Genomic DNA, 23,568 nt, shown 5'->3' with positions numbered 1-23,568 from the left:
GTTGGGGGGGTGGAAAGGGGAGGAGCAGGCTTCGGGGAGCCAGGTGGATACTGAGCAGTGGACTGGGGCCTCATCTCCCGAAATCGCAGTCTGTGACCCAGCTGTTTCTTTTTGTGCTGTTGATGGAGCCCACCATCTTCACCCACCCATCCCCTCCCCACGTCCTGTGGTCACCCTAACATTGTGGTCAACAGATGCCTCCGCCAGGAAGGGGTTGGGGGAGTTGTTGGGGGGGGGGAGGGGGGAGAGGTGAGGAGTTGGGCCCATCGGTCTTGGGCCTGTTACCGTAGAAACAGGAATTGGGCTAATTCAGACTTGGGCCTGTTACTGTAGAAATAGTGTGGGGCCCATTCAGTCTTGGGCCTATTGCTATAGAAACAGGAGTTGGGCCAATTCAGACTCCACCTTTTGCTACAGAAACAGAAGTTGGGACTATTTGGTCTTGGGCCTGTTAATATAGAAATAGGAGTGGGGTCCTTTCAGTCTTGGGTCTGTTACTATAGAAACCGGATATGGGCCAATTCAGACTCCAGCCTGTTACTATAGAAACAGGAGTTGGGTATGTTCAGTTTTGGACCTGTTGCTATAGAAACGGCATTTAATCTTAGGCCTGTTACCAGGGAAACAGGGGTGTATCCAGTCTGTGCCTGAGCCTGTTATTTTCACATTGTCCCATTCGATGTTTGGAGCTTACTGCTGTAAGAAAGAAGCGTTCCATTTGTCCTGTAACATAGGCCCGTCAAACTATGAGGTTCGATATGAAGGAGGAGGAGGACACTCTTTAGCTGTTAAAGTCTACATGACCTGCTCAGTGACGTTCAGTTTATGTTCTGCCAGGGCCACTCAGCTCCTGACCACAGTCTTGGTTCAAACATGGGACAAAGGAGCTAAATTCCGGAGGGGAGGGGAGTGTGACATTTGACTAAGTGTGATAACGAGGAGCCCGAGCAAAACTGGAATGAATAGGTGGCAAACTCTCTGCTGCCATAGGAAGGTGGTTGGAGGTCAGTGATCTCAGCTCCAGGACACCCCCGCAGGAGTTCCTCAGGGGAGGCTTCTAGGCCCAACCATCAATGGCTGCTTCATCAATGACCTCCCCTCTAATATCCTTCAGGGAAGGAAACTGCCATCCTTACCTGGTCCGACCTAGACGTGACTCCAGACCCACAGCAACGTCATTGATTTTTAATTGCCCCTCTGGGGATGGGCAGTAAGCACTGGTCTAGCCAGCCACACACACCCCCCCCAACTCCTGGCGTGAATGAATTCTTTAAAAATTGTAAGGTCCGAAGTGGGGATGTTCGCCGAAGACTGCACAATGTTCAGCACCATTCGTGGCTCCTCGGATACTGAAGCAATCCGTGTTTAAATCCAGCAAGATCTGAACAGTATCCAGACTTGCGCTGATAAATCCCAAGTTACATATGAACCTGTTCACAAGTAGACAGAGTCTTCCACTCAGTTTGAAAAAGGTGTATATTAACCTGAAATGAGGATCTCAAGTTTAAACTATTGATAATCTAAAGACGATGTTGATTAGAAAAATGCCTTAAAGGGCTGGCAACAGAGAGGCAATAGGTAGTTTTAAAGAATTAACACTTGTTTTTCTAAAACAAAAACTGCACATTTACATCTGGCGAAAGTACCCAGCAGGAAAAGTGAAAGAGCCACGTTGGTCGAGAAATGGTTTTTGGGCAAAGGAGGAGGCTTATAAAGTTGCCAAACAGAAGTAGCAAGCCTGAGGATTGGGGGCATTGTAGAGTTCAGCAAGAAATTGGGAAACAAAGTGGGAATAGAGTATACCCTGTTAAATAGGAGAAAGGGAGGGCTGCAGATGCTGGAGAGTCAGAGTCGAGAGTGTGCGCTGGAAAAGCACAGCACACCATCCGAGGAGCAGGAGAGTCGACGTTTCAGGCAGAGGTCGGGAATGTTAAAGAGCCGTCAAATGGAAACACAGGATGGAAATGCTACAGAGGGCATAGGAAGAAATCAAAGACAAATGGTGCTTCCATTTCAGGAAGGAGCTGGGGACTTCCTGTGAGGAAATAAGAGAATCCGGCTAACCTCACAGAGGGGATTTTTCAAGTCTCTTCACAGTGAAAGACACAGGAAATCTCCTGGATATTTGCAAGACTGAGTCCGCAAAGGGTTGACTTATGAAGAGAGATGAAACAAATCAGAATAGAATATTCTTTTGTAGAATAGGCTTTACAGTACAGGAGTACAATGAACCGTTTTTACAATATCTGTTTTCTGATGGAGCCATCTTAGATACAAGTAGAAATCTCAGATATTAAGGAGGAATAAATGGAAACTTAGGAGCATTACTTAAAGGGTGGAAAAGATAACTTAGAAATAAGATCGTTCAAACACGCTTGCCTTCATTGTTCAGACCTTTGAGTGCCAGAGTCATGTTGGGGTTGTACAGGACATTGGTGAGGCCTTGTCTGGAGAACTGTGTCCAGTTCTGGTCGCCCTGTTACAGGAAGGATGTTACTAAACCGGAGAAGAGTCAGAAGAGATTTATCAGGATGTTGCCAGGAATGGGAGGTTTGGGTTATAAGGAGAGGCTGGATTGGCTGGAACGTATTTCACTGCAAAGTAAGGGGCTGAGGGGTGACCTCTAGAGGTTTATAAAACCAGGAGGGGCATGGATATGGTGAATGGCAGGTGTATTTTCCCTGGGGTGGGGGGGTTTTCAAGACTGGGGAGGCATTTTTAAGGTGAGAGGAGAAATATTTTAAAAAGACATGAAGAGGAATTTTTTTACACAGATGGTGGGTGTGGAATGAACCTCCAAAGGAAGGCGTGGACGCGGGTAAATTTAGACATTTGGATAAGGACATGACGAGGAAAGGGTTTGGAGGGATATGGGCCAGGAGCAGGCAGGGGGGACTAGTTTAGTTTGGGGATTATGATCAGCATGGACAAGTTGGGCCATGGGGTCTGTTTCCGTGCTGTCTGACTCTGTATCGAGGGGGTAGACGCTGAGAATTCGGGCCAGACCATTCAGGAAAGATGTCAGGGAACATTTCCACACACAAAGGGTGGGACATGGTTGGAAATCTCTTCCACAAGCTGCAGTGGATGCTGGGTCAGTTTTAAATCTGAGAGAGAGAGAGTTATTCCTTAAGCAAAGGTATAAAGGGATATGGCACAGTGGCTCAGTGGTTAGCGCTGCTGCCTCACAGCGCCAGGGACCCAGGTTCGATCCCACCCTCGGGTGTCTGTGTGGAGTTTGCACGTTCTCCCCGTGTCTGCGTGGGGTTTCCTTCGGGTGCTCCGGTTTCCTCCCACAGACCAAAGGTGTGCAGGTTAGGGTGGATTGGCCGTGCTAAATTGTCCCATAGTGCCCAGAGATGTGCAGGTTAGGGTGGATTGGCCGTGCTAAATTGTCCCATAGTGACCAGGGATGTGCAGGTTAGGGTGGATTGGCCGTGCTAAATTGCCCCATAGTGTCCAGGGACGTGCAGGTTAGGGTGGATTGGCCGTGCTAAATTGTCCCATAGTGCCCAGGGATGTGCAGGTTAGGGTGAATTGGCCGTGCTAAATTGTCCCATAGTGCCCAGGGATGTGCAGGTTAGGGTGGATTGGCCGTGCTAAATTGCCCCATAGTGTCCAGGGACGTGCAGGTTAGGGTGGATTGGCCGTGCTAAATTGTCCCATAGTGCCCAGGGATGTGCAGGTTAGGGTGGATTGGCCGTGCTAAATTGTCCCATATGCCCAGCGATGTGCAGGTTAGGGTGAATTGGCCGTGCTAAATTGTCCCATAGTGCCCAGGGATGTGCAGGTTAGGGTGGATTGGCCGTGCTAAATTGTCCCATATGCCCAGGGATGTGCAGGTTAGGGTGGATTGGCCGTGCTAAATTGTCCCATAGTGCCCAGGGATGTGCAGGTTAGGGTGGATTGGCCGTGCTAAATTGTCCCATAGTGCCCAGGGATGTGCAGGTTAGGGTGGATTGGCCGTGCTAAATTGTCCCATAGTGCCCAGGGATGTGCAGGTTAGGGTGGATTGGCCGTGCTAAATTGCCCCATAGTGTCCAGGGACGTGCAGGTTAGGGTGGATTGGCCGTGCTAAATTGTCCCATAGTGCCCAGGGATGTGCAGGTTAGGGTGGATTGGCCGTGCTAAATTGTCCCATATGCCCAGGGATGTGCAGGTTAGGGTGGATTGGCCGTGCTAAATTGTCCCATAGTGCCCAGGGATGTGCAGGTTAGGGTGGATTGGCCGTGTTAAATTGTCCCATAGTGCCCAGGGATGTGCAGGTTAGGGTGGATTGGGCGTTCGAAATTGCACTGTTGGAGGTTCAGTACTGAGGTAGCGGGCACTGTCGGAGGGTCAGTACTGAGGGAGTGCCGCACTGTCGGAGGGTCAGTGCTGAGGGAGTGCCGCACTGTCGGAGGGTCAGTACTGAGGGAACGCCGCACTGTCGGAGGGTCAGTGCTGAGGGAGTGCCACACTGTCGGAGGGTCCGTACTGAGGGAGTGCCGCACTGTCAGAGGGTCAGTACGGAGGGAGTGCTGCACTGTCAGAGGGTCAGTACTGAGGGAGCGCCGCACTGTCGGAGGGTCAGTGCTGAGGGAACGCCGCACTGTCGGAGGGTCAGTACTGAGGGAGTGCCGCACTGTCGGAGGGTCCGTACTGAGGGAGTGCCGCACTGTCAGAGGGTCAGTACTGAGGGAGTGCCGCACTGTTGGAGGGTCAGTACTGAGGGAGTGCCGCACTGTCGGAGGGTCAGTACTGAGGGAGTGCCGCACTGTTGGAGGGTCAGTGCAGAGGGAGTGCCGCACTGTCGGAGAGTCCGTACTGAGGGAGTGCCGCACTGTCGGAGGGTCCGTACTGAGGGAGAGCCGCACTGTCGGAGGGTCCGTACTGAGGGAGAGCCGCACTGTCGGAGGGTCCGTACTGAGGGAGTGCCGCACTGTCAGAGGGTCAGTACTGAGGGATCGCCGCACTGTCGGAGGGTCAGTACTGAGGGAGTGCCGCACTGTCGGAGGGTCAGTGCTGAGGGAACGCCGCACTGTCGGAGGGTCCGTACTGAGGGAGTGCCGCACTGTCAGAGGGTCAGTACTGAGGGAGCGCCGCACTGTCAGAGGGTCCGTACTGAGGGAGTGCCGCACTGTCGGAGGGTCCGTACTGAGGGAGTGCCGCACTGTCGGAGGGTCAGTACTGACTGCACCACACTGAGAATAGGAGCGCGTGCATGAGACCCCCTCCCCCGAACCCCGGCGGTGACCCCGCCCTCCGACTGCACCTGAGGGATTGTGGGGCCCTTTGAGATGACGTGAAGCACTGCAAAACAGTGCGGCAAAACATGCGTTTCTGCTCAGCCAATGCCCTTGTCGATGTGAAGGTTTCTCCGGAGTCCAGATTAGTGTGGTGCTGGAAAAGCCCAGCAGGTCAGGCAGCATCCGAGGAGCGGGAGAGTCAACGTTTCGGGCAAAAGGCCTTCATCAGGAGTGGTGGATTTTCCTGCTCCTCAGAAGCTGCCTGACCTGCTGGGCTTTTTCAGGCACCGCTCTAATCTAGACTTGAGTTTCCCGCATCTCCAGTCCTCACTTTTAGCTGGAGGTTTCTCCGGTAAAGCGTTGAGCCGGGAGCTGTTGTCGACGCTGACCTAGGTCACAGTTCAAACAGCCTCCGTCTCCCTCTCTCCCCCACTCTCACTCGCTCCCTCTCAGACTCCTGGCCTGTCTTTCCCTTCGGCCCGAAGAGCTCTCGATCAAACTGAGTGCCCAGGCCCCATCGAGAACACCAAGTGACTTTCCTTCCAGTGAACATGATCCTCTGGGTCTCTGATCCACCACCACTTGATTTAATTTGCCTTGTTGAAAACAGATGCACCGCGCCCTTCACCACAACAACCATTACCTCTGCCCAACTACAACCCCCCCCCCCGCCCTGGCGCTGCCACTCCCTCAGAACCTGGGTCGAAAATGCCCTTTGTGTACGGGGAGCGGGTGGGGAACAGGGTGGGGGCATGGGGAACAACCCTCGGTTTCACACTCCCGATCCTCACAGACAACATCAGCCAGGTACAAACCCAGGTCTAAGATGGGGGAGAGTGTAGAGTGAGCTTTACTCTGTATCTAACCCCGTGCTGTCCCTGTCCTGGGGAGTGTTTGATGGGAAACAGTGTAGAGGGAGCTTTACTCTGTATCTAACCCCGTGCTGTCCCTGTCCTGGGGAGTGTTTGATGGGGGACAGTGTAGAGGGAGCTTTACTCTGTATCTAACCCCGTGCTGTCCCTGTCCTGGGGAGTGTTTGATGGGGGGACAGTGTAGAGGGAGCTTTACTCTGTATCTAACCCCGTGCTGTCCCTGTCCTGGGGAGTGTTTGATGGGGGACAGTGTAGAGGGAGCTTTACTCTGTATCTAACCCCGTGCTGTCCCTGTCCTGGGGAATGTTTGATGGGGGACAGTGTAGAGTGAGCTTTACTCTGTATCTACCCTGTGCTGTCCCTGTCCTGGGGAGTGTATGATGGGGGATAGTGTAGAGGAAGCTTTACTCTGTATCTAACCCCGTGCTGACCCTGTCCTGGGGAGTGTTTGATGGGGGGGACAGTGTCGAGGGAGCTTTACTCTGTATCTAACCCCGTGCTGTCTCTGTCCTGGGAGAGTGTTTGACGGGGAACAGTGTAGAGGGAGCTTTACTCTATATCTAACCCCGTGCTGTCCCTGTCCGGGGGAGTGTTTGATGGGGGACAGTGTAGAGGGAGCTTTACTCTGTATCTAACCCTGTGCTGTCCCTGTCCTAGGGAGTGTTTGATGGGGGGACAGTGTAGAGGGAGCTTTACTCTGTATTTAACCCCGTGCTGTCCCTGTCCTGGGGAGTGTTTGATGGGGACAGTGTAGAGAGAGCTTTACTCTGTATCTAACCCCGTGCTGTTCCTGTCCTGGGGAGTGTGTGATGGGGGACAGTGTAGAGGGAGCTTTACTCTGTATCTAACCCCGTGCTGTCTATGTTCTGGGGGGTGTTTGATGGGGGGACAGTGTAGAGAGAGCTTTACTCTGTATCTAACCCCGTGCTGTCCCTGTCCTGGGGAGTGTTTGATGGGGAACAGTGTAGAGGGAGCTTCACTCTTTATCTAACCCTGTGCTGTCCCTGTCCTGGGGAGTGTTTGATGGGGAACAGTGTAGAGGGAGCTTCACTCTTTATCTAACCCTGTGCTGTCCCTGTCCTGGGGAGTGTTTGATGGGGGAGAGTGTAGAGGGAGCTTTACTCTATAGCTAACCCTGTGCTGTCCCTGTCCGGGGGAGTGTTTGATGGGGGACAGTGTAGAGGGAGCTTTACTCTGTATCTAACCCCGTGCTGTCCCTGTCCTGGGGAGTGTGTGATGGGGGACAGTGTAGAGGGAGCTTTACTCTGTATCTAACCCCATGCTGTCCCTGTCCTGGGAGAGTGTGGTTCCGATGTATGGTGAGATTGGTCTTTTGACATGTTGGTGTGGAGATGTCAGCGAGGACCCGATCAGAGTTTGAGGGGATGTGCCCCATTACTGCGGCCTCTCCAACTGCTTCAGTGGACAATCATTGAACTTGTCATGGCGAGACTCTGTGAATGACTGTTATGACAGGTTGAATCACCTACCCCCCCCCTCCTCCTCCTCCTGCACCTCCATACAAATAAACCTCGAATCAGACATCAGGTGTGAGAAGGCTTTGAATCTCGAGTGGTGCTTGATCACAGGGGTACCAAGAAATAAATGGCCTTCTCTAATCCCCAAACTCCGTGATTTTCCACACTCCCAACAGTCCTACTCACTCCCTTACCCGGGAGTAAATTACACTCTGGAATCAAATTGAGGGGTTCAGGGTGGTTTATGTATAGAATAACAGATACCAGGGAGTGAGTTACAGACTGGAATCTAACTGAGGGGTTCAGGGTGGTTTATATACAGAATTACAGATACCTGGGAGTGAGTTACAGACTGGAATCTAATTGAGGGGTTCAGGGTGGTTTATATACAGAAATCAGATACTTGGGAGTGAGTTACAGACTGGAATGTAACTGAGGGGTTCAGGGTGGTTTATATACAGAATAACAGATACCTGGGAGTGAGTTACAGACTGGAATGTAACTGAGGGGTTCGGGGTGGTTTATATATAGAATAACAGATACCTGGGAGTGAGTTACAGACTGGAATCTAACTGAGGTGTTCAGGGTGGTTTATATACAGAATAACAGATACCTGGGAGTGAGTTACAGACTGGAATGTAACTGAGGGGTTCAGGGTGGTTTATATACAGAATAACAGATACCTGGGAGTGAGTTACAGACTGCAATCAAATTGAGGGGTTCAGGGTGGTGTATATATAGAATAACAGATACCTGGGAGTGAGTTACAGACTGGAATCTAACTGAGGGGTTCGGGGTGGTTTATATATAGAATAACAGATACCTGGGAGTGAGTTACAGACTGGAATCTAACTGACGGGTTCGGGGTGGTTTATATATAGAATAACAGATACCCGGGAGTGAGTTACAGACTGGAATCTAACTGAGGGGTTCGGGGTGGTTTATATATAGAATAACAGATACTTGGGAGTGAGTTACAGACTGGAATCTAATTGAGGGGTTCAGGGTGGTTTATATATAGAATAACAGGTACCTGGGAGTGAGTTACAGACTGGAATCTAACTGAGGGGTTCAGGGTGGTTTATATATGGAATAACAGGTATTTGGGAGTGAGTTACTGACTGGAATCTAACTGAGCGTTTCAGGGATCGTTTATATATAGAATAACAGATACCTGGGAATGAATTGCCGCCATTAGCTCATTCTCGGGCACCCGTGTTGTTTCAGTGGCTCAAACACTCCCCGACCAACCGAGGGGTGGTGGGACCGTCTGTCCTCTCCCACACCAATTCCCCCCACCTTCCCCCAACGCGCTGCAAGTTGTCAGTCTGAAATTGTGAGTGATCGTTTCCCAGAGATTGCTGAATCCTAACGCAACGTAGCGGCGCAGTAATTGAGAAGGATATTGGCTCCTCAGCATCGTCTGTAATTGTGGAAAAGTCCTCTGTGTTGAAAGGGGGAGGCCGGGGAATAATATATTGCCAGTAATACCCGAGATCCAAGCACTTTTGAGTTTCCGTCTGTATTGCGCCATTAAACCCCAACAGCAGTCAGCTGAATGGTTTTGTATATTTTATCGTGGGATGCAGTATTTCCAATTTCCACGGCAAATTGCTTTCCCGTTTCTGTTTTGTGTTCACTGGCCAAGCCTTGTGTTTAGTGTCCATCCCTAGATGCCCCTGCAGGAGGCAGCTGTGAGTCTTACACTATGTTGGACATGCCTCAGAATGCAGGTTCATAGCTCCTTGAAAGTGGAGTCGCAGGAAGATAGGATAGTGAAGAAGGCGTTTGGTATGCTTTCCTTTATTGGTCAGAGTATTGAATACAGGAGTTGGGAGGTCATGTTGCAGCTGTACAGGACATTGGTTAGGCCACTGTTGGAATATTGCGTGCAATTCTGGTCTCCTTCCTATTGGAAAGATGTTGTGAAACTTGAAAGGGTTCAGAAAAGATTTACAAGGATGTTTCCAGGGTTGGAGGGTTTGAGCTACAGGGAGAGGCTGAACAGGCTGGGGCTGTTTTCCCTGGAGCGTCGGAGGCTGAGGGGTGACCTTATAGAGGTTTATAAAATCATGAGGGGCATGGATAGGGTAAATAGACAAAGTCTTTTCCCTGGGGTGGGGGAGTCCAGAACTAGAGGGGCATAGGTTTAGGGTGGGAGGGGAAAGATATAAAAGGGTCCTGAGGGGTAACTTTTTCACACAGAGGGTGGTGCGTGTGTGGAATGAGCTGCCAGAGGATGTGGTGGAGGCTGGTACAATGACAACATTTAACAGGCATCTGGATGGGGACATGAATAGGACGGGTTTGGGGGGATATGGGCCAAGTGCTGGCAAACGGGACTAGATTGGGTTGGGATATCTGGTCAGAATGGACGAGTTGGGCCGAAGGGTCTGTTTCTGTGCTGTACATCTCTATGACTTGATATAAAAGGGGCAACTTTTTCACCCAGAGGGTGGTACGTGTATGGAATGAGCTGCCAGAGGAAGTGGTGGAGGCTGGTACAATGACAACATTTAACAGGCATCTGGATGGGGACATGAATAGGAAGGGTTTGGGGGGATATGGGCCAAGTGCTGGCAAATGGGACTGGATTAAGTTAGGATATCTGGTCAGCATGGACGGGTTGGGCCGAAGGGTATGTTTCAGCGCTGTACATCTCTATGTCTGTGATGTTTCTACAGAAATTGTAAAAATGTTCAGAAGCAAAGTAAGATTCATAACGAGGGAGTGAATCTTTGCCCTGGGGTAGGGGGGAGGGGGGAGGGGGGAGCAGACAGTCTTTCTATTCCGCGAGGAAGGAGTTGGGTGGGCGTGAGAATTGAAGGGGGTGGCGTAGGAGGAGAGCGATTCTTGAAATTGGCATTGGAGTCGGAGTGCTCTGGGAAGAGCTGTGCAATCCTGATGGAAAATTGCTGTGTTTAATGATTCCGAATAATAGCAGCAGAGTTAAAAAAGGTCTCCTTTTAACAAGAAGTGATTCATCATGGATGTCAGGGATAGCTGCAGTTCAATCACACAAGATCAGTGAGGCATGAGTCTAGCCCTGTGTTCAATTAAACCTGGAAGTGCCTGTGTCTCTTACCAGTCATCAGGAGCTGCAAGTCCTGGAATTATATGCGCACTTTAACAAATATAATCTGCGAGATTTTATGAACCTTGCTTAACGTTTAAGGCTTCTGAACCGACTCACGTCAGGATTCCGCGGCTGAACCTTTCTGTAAACATATGGACAGAACGAACAGTACAACACGGGAACAGACCCTTCGGCCCAACCCGTCCATGCTAACCCGATATCTAAATGAATCCATTTCCATTTACAATCATAGAGAGATATCCAGCTCAGAAACAGACCCTTCGGCCCAACCCGTCCATGCTAACCCGATATCTAAATGAATCCATTTCCATTTACAATCATAGAGAGATATCCAGCTCAGAAACAGACCCTTCGGCCCAACCCGTCCATGCTAACCCGATATCTAAATGATTCCATTCCCATTCAGAGTCATAGAGATATTCGACACAGAAACAGACCCTTCGGCCCAACCCGTCCATGCTGATCAGATATCCTAAATTAATCTAGTCCCATTTCCCAGCACTTGGCCCATATCCCCCTAAACCCTTCCTATTAATGTCCCCATCCAGATGCCTTTTAAATGTTGTCATTGTACCAGCCTCCACCACTTCCTCTGGCAGCTCCTTCCACACACGCACCACCCTCTGGGTGAAAAGGTTGCCCCTCAGGTCCCCTTTTATATCATAGCATCTCAACAGTGTGGAAGAGGGAGATTCGGCCAATCCAGTCCATGCCAAAGCTGCCCTGGAATCGAACCCAGGCCCCTGATGCTGTGAGGCAGCAGTCCTAACCACTGAGCCACCATCCCACCCATCTATCCCCTCTTAGTATCTTCTAATGTGGACTCCCCTGCCCTATGGAAAACACCTTGTCTATTTATGCCCCTTGTGGTTTTATAAACCTCTATAAGGTCACCCCTCAGCCTCCGATGCTCCAGGGAAAACAGCTCCAGCCTGTTCAGCCTCTCCCTGTAGCTCAAACCCTCCAACCCCGGTACTCTTTCAAGTTTCACAATGTCCTTCCTGTAGCAGGGAGACCAGAATTGAATGCAGGATTCCAATAGTGGCCTCATCGACACCCTGTACAGCCCCAACATGACCCACTCAACTCCTATACACAATGCTCTGATCTATGCCATTCTAAACTAATCCAATCTGCAAATGCATATTCCATATCTCTCTATAACCCGCCTGTTCTTGTGTCTGTCAAAGTGCCTATTAAACATTGTTATCACCTCGGCCTCTTCCCCCCCCTCTTCCCTCGGCTGAGTGTTCCAGGCACCTGTTACCCTGCACATCTCCTTTTAGACTTACGCCTCTCACCTTAAACCTCTGCCCCCCGAGTATTTGACACTTCCCACCCTGGGGAAAAGACTCTCCGTAAGACCATAAGACGTAGGAGCAGAAATCCAGCCATTCGGCCCATCAAGTCTGCCCCACCTTATCAATCACGGCTGATAGGTTTCTCAACCCCATTCTCCCGCTTTCGCCCCGTAACCTTAGCAACCAAAAACCTATCTATCTCTGTTATAAATATACTCAGTGACCTGGCCCCCACAGCCTTCTGTGACAGTGGATTCCACAGATTCCCCACTCTCTGGCTGAAGACGTTTCTCCTTATCTCCGTTCCAAAGGGTCTTCCCTCTACTCCAAGGCTGTGCCTTGGGCTCCTAATCTCTCCGACCATAGAGTCATAGAGATGTACAGCATGGAAACAGACCCTTTGATCCAACCCGTCCATGCCGACCACATATCCCAACCCAATCTCGTCCCACCTGCCAACACCTGGCCCATATCCCTCCAAACCCTTCCTATTCATATACCCATCCAAATGCCTCTTAAATGTCGTCATTGTACCAGCCTCCACCACTTCCTCTGGCAGCTCATTCCAAACACACACCACCCTCTGTGTGAAAAGGTTGCCCCTTAGGTCTCTTTTATATCTTTCCCCTCTCACCCTAAACCTATGCCCCTCTAGTTCTGGACTCCCCCCGACCCCAGGGGAAAGACTTTGCCCATTTATCCTATCCATGCCCCCTCATGATTCCCAGCATCCCCTCTGTCCAGGCCGTTCAGTACTCTGTAAGTTTCAATCACATCCCCCCCCCCCTCATCCTTCTAAACTCCATCGAGTACAGACCCAGAATCCTCAAACGTCCCTCATATGTGAAACTTCTCATTCCTGGTACCATTCTCGTGAACCTCCTCTGAGCACGTTCCAGCACATCCTCCCTGAGATATTGGGCCCAAAACTGGGCACAATACTCCAAATGTGTCCTGACCAGAATGAACCCTGCTCTTATATTCCAGTCCTCTCAAGACAAATGACAACACTGTATTTACCTTCCCAACTACTGACTCAACCTGCAGGTTTACCTTCAGAGATCTACCTGTGTCCCCTCATAAGTTTATGTTCTTCCATCAGCCTCTGATGCTCCAGCTAACACAGAGCAATGTAATAAAGACGAGGCCAGACCTTAAATCCCCTCTAAGTGTTTCGGTCCCAGCGCAAGGCCTGGGCTGACTGATAGGTGAGGCTCCTTACTGTCTCTTGTCATCCCACCGTCAAGCGGTCCTCCAGACGTGCCCACCCGGCGGAAATTTCCGGAATCGGTGAGGCACCCTGCAGGTTCCTCGCCGCTGGGGAGAGGGGGGTGGAGCGGACCAGCAGGTCCCAGAGCCCTTAGCCAACGCTGTGAGTTCAAACCCCTCCCTGGGGAATGGGAGTAGGCCTGAAAAAAGACCGATCTCGGGGACGGTAACCACGGCAACCGCCATCGACATCTGCAAAGGTTCACAGAAGCCCCTTTTTTTCCCAAGTCGGGATGGGGAGCGGTGGGAACGTGCGGGGGGTGGGGCGGGGGGGTGGTGTTCCCATGTATCTGCTGCCCCTTGACCTTCCAGATGGTGGTGGGTTTGGAAGGTGCTGCCCTGAGGAGCCTCGGGGAGTTGCTGCAGTGCGTCTTGTAGATGGTACACACTCCTGCTACTGAGGGGGGGGGTGGAGGGAGGGGGTGTGGGTGTGGTGCCAATCGAGTGGGGGCTGCTTTGTCCCTGGATGGGGGGTGGGGGCAGCTCTAACAACACTCAAGAAGCTTGACCCCATCTAGGGACAAGTGGGGAGTGTTCCCTCACCCTCCTGACTTGTCGCTGGTGGGACAGGCTTTGGGGGAGTCAGGAGGGGAGTTACTTGCTGCGTTATTCCCAGCCTCTGACCTGCTCTCACTGTAGTGGGGATGTAATGTAACCTCATGATATTGTAAGAGGGGGAGAGACACATAGCTTGACACGCACACACGGCCATGTTACATATTCGACATCATGACGCACAGCAGTTTGGAGCTTTGGTTGGCGTATTGGCGTCTGTCGAAGGTTAACGTAGCAAGTAAATATTAGACAAAATCACTAAGATACTGCACAGGACAATCAGTCAAACCAAGGAACTGTTGTTCACTGACCAAAAACTTAATCATGGAGGTCGTTACACAGAGCATCTTAGTGATGGGAGGAGAGAGAGAGAGAGAGAGAGAGAGAGAGAAAGAGCGAGAGAGACAGAGAAAGAGAGAAGAAAGGGCGCACAAACAAAAGAAGGAAAGACAAAACAAAGGGAAAGAGAGACAGAGATAGATAAAGAGAGAAAGGGAGAGAGAGAAAGAAAAGAGAAGGAGCCAGAGAGAGAAAAGAGAAGGAAAGAAAGACAGAAAGAGGTTGATAACGAGAGAGAGAGAAAGAGACACAGAGAGAGAGAGAAAGAGACAGATACAGAGAGAGAGAGTGTGACAGAGAGAGAGAAAGAGAGACAGAGAGAGGGAGGGAGAAAGAGAGAGAGAGAATGAGAGGCAGAGAGAGAGAAAGAGACAGATACAGAGGTAGAGGTAGAGAGAGAGTGACAGAGAGAGAAAGAGACATAGACAAAGAGAGGGAGAGAGAATGAGAGGTAGAGAGAGAAAAAGAGAGACAAAAGAGAGACAAATAGAAAAAGCGAGAAAGAAAGAGAGACGAAATAGAGAGAGTGAAAGAGAGAGAGACAGAAATAGCAAAAAAGAGAGAGACAGAGAGAGACAGAAATAGAGAGAGCAAGAGAGAGAGAGAGAAAGGGAGAGAAAGAGAAACAGAAATAGAGAAAAAGAGAGAGAGAGAGACAGAGAGAGAGAGAAGTGGCCCGAGAGGTTTAGGAAGAGAATTCCAGAACTTGGAGTTACCAGGCAGCTGATGGCAGAGCAATGGGAATCAGGGAACACTCAAGGGACCAGGGATGGGAGAAAGACCCAGAGGGTTGAAGGCCTGGAGTGAGGGATAGGGGAAGGGACAGAGGTGTTTGAGAGCTCCCTGAGGGATGAGGGCTGAGAGGAAGCTTGGTCACGATGAGCTCTCCCTGTCTCGCCAAGTCCCACTGAGCTGGCCCTCAACATCACCACCTGAGATGGCGAGCAACACTCCCAGCATGCACCATCCCCACGCCAACCCCAATGTCCCCCAATGGGTCATCATCAACAGCACAAAACCAAAACTGGAAAGTCTCTGGGAAAACAACACGAACCAAAAACAAAAATATCTAAAAGAAATAATTTCACAAAGATGAGAAACATAAAGCCTTAAAAACGAATAAACAAAAACACAAGTGACAACTGTGTGGATAAAGGTTGAAGCTAACATGGAAGAATTGCTTTGACCTCTCTTTGAGTGTAAAAGTGAGTTTAACCCTTTTAAAATCGAGAGATGTTTATCTTCACTTGAACCTTGCCTTGCAGCTGGAGGGAATCCCTACCAAAAACACAATCGCGTCAAATTATCAAAGTCAAAAGCTCAGAATTCAATCACCCTCTTGCTGCCTAATGTTGCATAAATTTAACCTCTACCTATTCTCTGAGTTGTTTAAATTCTCTATAAAATCAAGGCTAAAATTCCTGTAAATGAGTAACCTTGTGTTAAATGCTTTAAACCACTGGCATTAAAGGAGTTTACAACTGTACAAAAAATCAACTCTTCCTCTTCCACACCCACTCACACACGGACACACACAGACACACACGCACACACACCCACACACACACAGACACACACACCCACACACACACAGACGTACACACACAGACACACCCACACACCCACAGACACACACACCCACACACAGACACAGACACCCACAGACACACACACACACACACACACACACACACACAAGGACACACAGATACACACACACACACACACACCCACAGAGACACACACACAGACAGACACACACACACACCCACAGACACACAGATACACACACACACACACATACACACACCCACAGACACACACACACACGGATACCCACAGACACACACACACAGACACACACACCCACTCACACACATACACACACACACCCACAGACACAGACACACAGACACACCCACACACCCACAGACACACAGATACACACACATACACACACCCACAGACACACACACGGATACCCACAGACACACACACACACACACACACACCCACAGACACACAGATACACATACACACACCCACAGACACACACACACACGGATACCCACAGACACACACACACAGACACACACACCCACTCACACACACACACATACACACACACACACACACCCACAGACACAGACACACAGACACACACACACACCCACAGACACACAGATACACACACATACACACACCCACAGACACACACACGGATACCCACAGACACACACACACACACAGACACACACACACCCACAGACACACAGATACACACACACACACATACACACACCCACAGACACACACACACACACGGATACCCACAGACACACACACACACACAGACACACACACCCACTCACACACCCACCCACAGACACACACACACACACACACCCACAGACACACACACACACACACATACACACAAGGACACACAGATATACACACACACACACACACACACCCACACACACCCACAGACACACACACACACACACACACAGATACACACACACACATACATGGACACACAGATACATACAAACAAATACAGACACACACACACACAGATACACACACACGGACACAAACACAGACACACAATCAGACACAGACACACACACACAGACATACACACAAACACACACATACACATGGACAGACACATACATGGAAACACACACATACAGATATACACACAGACAAACTCATACCAACACACACAGACACACACAGATACACACACACATAGAGATACACACACAGACACACACACTGACACAGACACACACTCACACATAGAGACACAGTCACTCACTCAGACACGCACAGACAGGGACAAGTATACAGACACAGAGACAGACACATTTACAGGTGCACACACACACATTCTCACACACCCATACACTCTCACACAGACACACACACTCCCAATGACTGAGACTAACCTCTCTCAGTATGAAGCTGTTGCCTTATCTGGAGAGTTGGGCTGTAAGGTCAGGGCTCTGGGGTCAAGGGTCGAAGCCTATTCTTCAACCAGCCTCACCCTTCTGCTGTGCGCACACCCAAAGTGGCACATTGGCCAGAGTCAACTTTCACCCAGACCCGAGAGAGGGCAGGCCAGTGAGCGTGCTGCAGAAACTAAGGGGGAAGGCAGGAACAGGAGCAGACCACTCAGCCCATCGAGGTTGCTGTACTGTTCAGTACAATGACAGCTGTCTCTCTCTCGCAGCCGACGATGGTCCAGTACCCAGCAGGCTGGAGAAAACGGTCCAACGCAGTCTGCGAGGAGAGTCACAGCTTACAGTGGGAGAGAATTACACCATCCCCCCACTTCGGGGGGAACACTGCACACCTTCTCTCAGTCAGAAAGGACCCACAGCTATCCCTCAGACCATCACATATCCTCACACAAACGGCAAACACAACGACAGCGGGCGCCCGATAACGACCCTCACTCTGACACTGTGACAGTGAGACCCTCTCTCTGACCCTGTGACAGTGTCTCCCTCACTCTGACACTGTGACAGTGAGACCCTCACTCTGACACTGTGACAGTGAGCCCCTCACTCTGACCCTGTGACAGTGTCTCCCTCACTCTGACACTGTGACAGTGAGACCCTCACTCTGACACTGTGACAGTGAGACACTCACTCTGACAGTGTGACAGTCACTCCCTCACTCTGACACTGTGACAGTGTCTCCCTCACTCTGACACTGTGACAGTGAGACTCTCACTCTGACACTGTGACAGTGAGTCCCTCACTCTGACACTGTGACAGTGTCTCCCTCACTCTGACACTGTGACAGTGGGACCCTCACTCTGACCCTGTGACAGTGAGACTCTCACTCTGACACTGATACAGTGAGACCCTCACCCTCACACTATGACAGTGTCTCCCTCACTCTGACACAGTGACAGCGACCCTCACTCTGACACTGTGACAGTGAGACCCTCACTCTGACACTGTGACAGTGTCTCCCTCACACTGACTCAGTGACAGTGCCTCCCTCACTCTGACCCTGTGACAATGTCTCCCTCACTCTGACACTGTGACAGTGTCTCCCTCACTCTGACACTGTGACAGTGAGACCCTCACTCTGACCCTGTGACAGTGTCTCCCTCACTCTCACACTGTGACAGTGAGTCCCTCACTCTGACACTGTGACAGTGGCTCCCTCACTCTGACCCTGTGACAGTGAGACCCTCACTCTGACACTGATACAGTGAGACCCTCACCCTCACACTATGACAGTGTCTCCCTCACTCTGACACAGTGACAGCGACCCTCACTCTGACACTGTGACAGTGTCTCCCTCACTCTGACACTGTGACAGTGAGACCCTCACTCTGACACAGTGACAGTCTCTCCCTCACTCTGACCCTGTGACAGTGTCTCCCTCACTCTGACACAGTGACAGCGACCCTCACTCTGACACTGTGACAGTCACTCCCTCACTCTGACCCTGTGACAGTGAGACCCTCACTCTGACACTGTGACAGTGAGACCCTCACTGTGACACTGTGACAGTGTCTCCCTCACTCTGACTCAGTGATAGTGCCTCCCTCACTCTGACCCTGTGACAATGTCTCCCTCCCTCTGACACTGTTACAGTGAGACCCTCACTCTGACACTGCTACAGTGTCTCCCTCACTCTGACACTGTGACAGTGTCTCCCTCACTCTGACACTGTGACAGTGGGACCCTCACTCTGACCCTGTGACAGTGTCTCCCTCTCTCTGATACTGTGACAGTGAGATCCTCACTCTGACCCTGTGACAGTGAGACCCTCACTCTGACACTGTGACAGTGAGACCCTCACTCTGACACTGTGACAGTGTCTCCCTCACTCTGACTCAGTGACAGTGTCTCTCTCACTCTGACACTGTGACAGTATCTCTCTCACTCTGACACTGTGACAGTGTCTCCCTCACTCTGACACTGTGACAGTGTCTCCCTCACTCTGACACTGTGACAGTGTCTCCCTCACTCTGACAGTGTGACAGTGTCTCCCTCACTCTGACACTGTGACAGTGCCTCCCTCACTCTGACACTGTGACAGTGAGTCCCTCACTCTGACACTGCTACAGTGTCTCCCTCACTCTGACACTGTGACAGTGAGACACTCACTCTGACACTGTGACAGTGTCTCCCTCACTCTGACACTGTGACAGTGAGACCCTCACTCTGACCCTGTGACAGTGTCTCCCTCACGCTGACCCTGTGACAGTGAGACCTTCACTCTGACCCTGTGACAGTGTCTCCCTCACTCTGACCCTGTGACAGTGAGACCCTCACTCTGACCCTGTGACAGTGTCTCCCTCACTCTGACCCTGTGACAGTGTCTCCCTCACTCTGACACTGTGACAGTGAGACCCTCACTCTGACACTGTGACAGTGTCTCCCTCACTCTGACTCAGTGACAGTGCCTCCCTCACTCTGACCCTGTGACAATGTCTCCCTCACTCTGACCCTGTGACAGTGTCTCTCTCACTCTGACACTGTGACACTGTCTCCCTCACTCTGACACTGTGACAGTGGGACGCTCACTCTGACCCTGTGACAATGTCTCCCTCTCTCTGATACTGTGACAGTGAGATCCTCACTCTGACCCTGTGACAGTGAGACCCTCACTCTGACACTGTGACAGTGAGACGCTCACTCTGACACTGTGACAGTGTCTCCCTCACTCTGACTCAGTGACAGTGCCTCCCTCACTCTGACCCTGTGACAATGTCTCCCTCACTCTGACACTGTGACAGTGTCTCTCTCACTCTGACACTGTGACAGTGTCTCCCTCACTCTGACACTGTGACAGTGGGACGCTCACTCTGACCCTGTGACAGTGTCTCCCTCTCTCTGATACTGTGACAGTGAGATCCTCACTCTGACCCTGTGACAGTGAGACCCTCACTCTGACACTGTGACAGTGAGTCCCTCACTCTGACACTGTGACAGTGAGACCCGCACTCTGACACTGTGACAGTGTTTCCCTCACTCTGACACTGTGACAGTGGCTCCCTCACTCTGACCCTGTGACAGTGAGACCCTCACTCTGACACTGATACAGTGAGACCCTCACCCTCACACTATGACAGTGTCTCCTCACTCTGAAACAGTGACAGCGACCCTCACTCTGACACTGTGACAGTGTTTCCCTCACTCTGACACTGTGACAGTGGCTCCCTCACTCTGACCCTGTGACAGTGAGACCCTCACTCTGACACTGATACAGTGAGACCCTCACCCTCACACTATGACAGTGTCTCCCTCACTCTGACACAGTGACAGCGACCCTCACTCTGACACTGTGACAGTGTCTCCCTCCATCTGACACTGTGACAGTGAGACCCTCACTCTGACAGTGGGACCCTCACTCTGACACTGTGACAGTCACTCCCTCACTCTGACACTGTGACAGTGAGACCCTCACTCTGACACTGTGACAGTGAGACCCTCACTCTGACCCTGTGACAGTGTCTCCCTTACTCTCACACTGTGACAGTGAGACCCTCACTCTGACACTGTGACAGTGGCTCCCTCACTCTGACACTGTGACAGTCAGACCCTCACTCTGACGCTGTGACAGTGAGACCCTCACTCTGACCCTGTGACAGTGCCTCCCTCACTCTGACCCTGTGACAATGTCTCCCTCACCCCGACCCTGTGACAGTGTCTCTCTCACTCTGACACTGTGACAGTGTCTCCCTCACTCTGACACTGTGACAGTGGGACCCTCACTCTGATCCTGTGACAGTGTCTCCCTCTCTCTGATACTGTGACAGTGAGATCCTCACTCTGACCCTGTGACAGTGAGACCCTCACTCTGACACTGTGACAGTGAGACCCTCACTCTGACCCTGTGACAGTGTCTCCCTCACTCTCACACTGTGACAGTGAGACCCTCACTCTGACACTGTGACAGTGGCTCCCTCACTCTGACCCTGTGACAGTGAGACCCTCACTCTGACACTGATACAGTGAGACCCTCACCCTCACACTATGACAGTGTCTCCCTCACTCTGACACAGTGACAGCGACCCTCATCTGACATTGTGACAGTGTCTCCCTCACTCTGACACTGTGACAGTGAGACCCTCACCCTCACACTATGACAGTGTCTCCCTCACTCTGACACAGTGACAGCGACCCTCACTCTGACACTGTGACAGTGTCTCCCTCACTCTGACACTGTGACAGTGAGACCCTCACCCTCACACTATGACAGTGTCTCCCTCACTCTGACACAGTGACAGCGACCCTCACTCTGACACTGTGACAGTGTCTCCCTCACTCTGACACTGTTACAGTGAGACCCTCACTCTGACACTGTGACAGTGTCTCCCTCACTCTGACTCAGTGACAGTGCCTCCCTCACTCTGACCCTGTGACAGTGTCTCCCTCACTCTGACACTGTGACAGTGTCTCTCTCACTCTGACACTGTGACAGTGTCTCCCTCACTCTGACACTGTGACAGTGAGACCCTCACTCTGACCCTGTGACAGTGTCTCCCTCACTCTCACACTGTGACAGTGAGTCCCTCACTCTGACCCTGTGACAGTGTCTCCCTCACTCTGACCCTGTGACAGTGAGACCCTCACTCTGACACTGTGACAGTGAGACCCTCACTCTGACACTGTGACAGTGTATCCCTCACTCTGACTCAGTGATAGTGCCTCCCTCACTCTGACCCTGTGACAATGTCTCCCTCCCTCTGACACTGTTACAGTGAGACCCTCACCCTGACACTGTGAGAGTGTCTCCCTCACTGTGACAGTGAGACCCTCACTCTGACACTGCTACAGTGTCTCCCTCACTCTGACACTGTGACAGTGTCTCCCTCACTCTGACACTGTGACAGTGGCTCCCTCACTCTGACCCTGTGACAGTGAGACCCTCACTCTGACACTGATACAGTGAGACCCTCACCCTCACACTATGACAGTGTCTCCCTCACTCTGACACAGTGACAGCGACCCTCATCTGACATTGTGACAGTGTCTCCCTCACTCTGACACTGTGACAGTGAGACCCTCACCCTCACACTATGACAGTGTCTCTCTCACTCTGACACTGTGACAGTGTCTCCCTTACTCTGACACTGTGACAGTGGCTCCCTCACTCTGACCCTGTGACAGTGAGACCCTCACTCTGACACTGATACAGTGAGACCCTCACCCTCACACTATGACAGTGTCTCCCTCACTCTGACACAGTGACAGCGACCCTCACTCTGACACTGTGACAGTGTCTCCCTCACTCTGACACTGTGACAGTGAGACCCTCACTCTGACACAGTGACAGTGTCTCCCTCACTCTGACACTGTGACAGTGTCTCCCTCACTCTGACTCAGTGACAGTGCCTCCCTCACTCTGACCCTGTGACAGTGTCTCCCTCACTCTGACACTGTGACAGTGTCTCTCTCACTCTGTCACTGTTACAGTGTCTCCCTCACTCTCACACTGTGACAGTGAGTCCCTCACTCTGACCCTGTGACAGTGTCTCCCTCACTCTGACCCTGTGACAGTGAGACCCTCACTCTGACACTGTGACAGTGAGACCCTCACTCTGACACTGTGACAGTGTATCCCTCACTCTGACTCAGTGATAGTGCCTCCCTCACTCTGACCCTGTGACAATGTCTCCCTCCCTCTGACACTGTTACAGTGAGACCCTCACCCTGACACTGTGAGAGTGTCTCCCTCACTGTGACAGTGAGACCCTCACTCTGACACTGCTACAGTGTCTCCCTCACACTGACACTGTGACAGTGTCTCCCTCACTCTGACACTGTGACAGTGGGACCCTCACTCTGACCCTGTGACAGTGTCTCCCTCACTCTGACACTGTGACAGTGTCTCTCTCACTCTGACACTGTGACAGTGTCTCCCTCACTCTGACACTGTGACAGTGTCTCCCTCACTCTGACACTGTGACAGTGAGACCCTCACTCTGACCCTGTGACAGTGTCTCCCTCACTCTCACACTGTGACAGTGAGACCCGCACTCTGACACTGTTACAGTGTCTCTCTCACTCTGACACTGTGACAGTGTCTCCCTCACTCTGACACTGTGACAGTGTCTCCCTCACTCTGACACTGTGACAGTGAGACACTCACTCTGACACTGTGACAGTCACTCCCTCACTCTGACACTGTGACAGTGAGACCCTCACTCTGACATTGTGACAGTGTTTCCCTCACTCTGACACTGTGACAGTGTCTCCCTCACTCTGACACGGTGACAGTGTCTCCCTCCCTCTGACACTGTGACAGTGAGACCCTCACTCTGACACCGTGACAGAGATTCACTGACTCTCACACTGTGACAGTGAGACCCACACTCTGATACTGTGACAGTGAGACCCTCACTCTGACACTGTGACAGTGAGACCCTCACTCTGACACTGGGAC

General features: G+C 51.3%; 1 protein-coding gene across 8 annotated transcripts in view; it reads left to right on the top strand.

Annotated features, from left to right (window-relative positions):
• The window catches only part of LOC140457032 (neurexin-2-like), a 1,330,437-nt gene that overhangs the window by 957,333 nt on the left and 349,536 nt on the right, over positions 1 to 23,568 (top strand). The window lies entirely within an intron of this gene.

This window comes from Chiloscyllium punctatum, chromosome 31 (assembly GCF_047496795.1).
Source record: "Chiloscyllium punctatum isolate Juve2018m chromosome 31, sChiPun1.3, whole genome shotgun sequence".
Lineage (NCBI taxonomy): Eukaryota > Metazoa > Chordata > Chondrichthyes > Orectolobiformes > Hemiscylliidae > Chiloscyllium > Chiloscyllium punctatum.
This window is presented reverse-complemented; position numbering and strand designations above follow the sequence as displayed.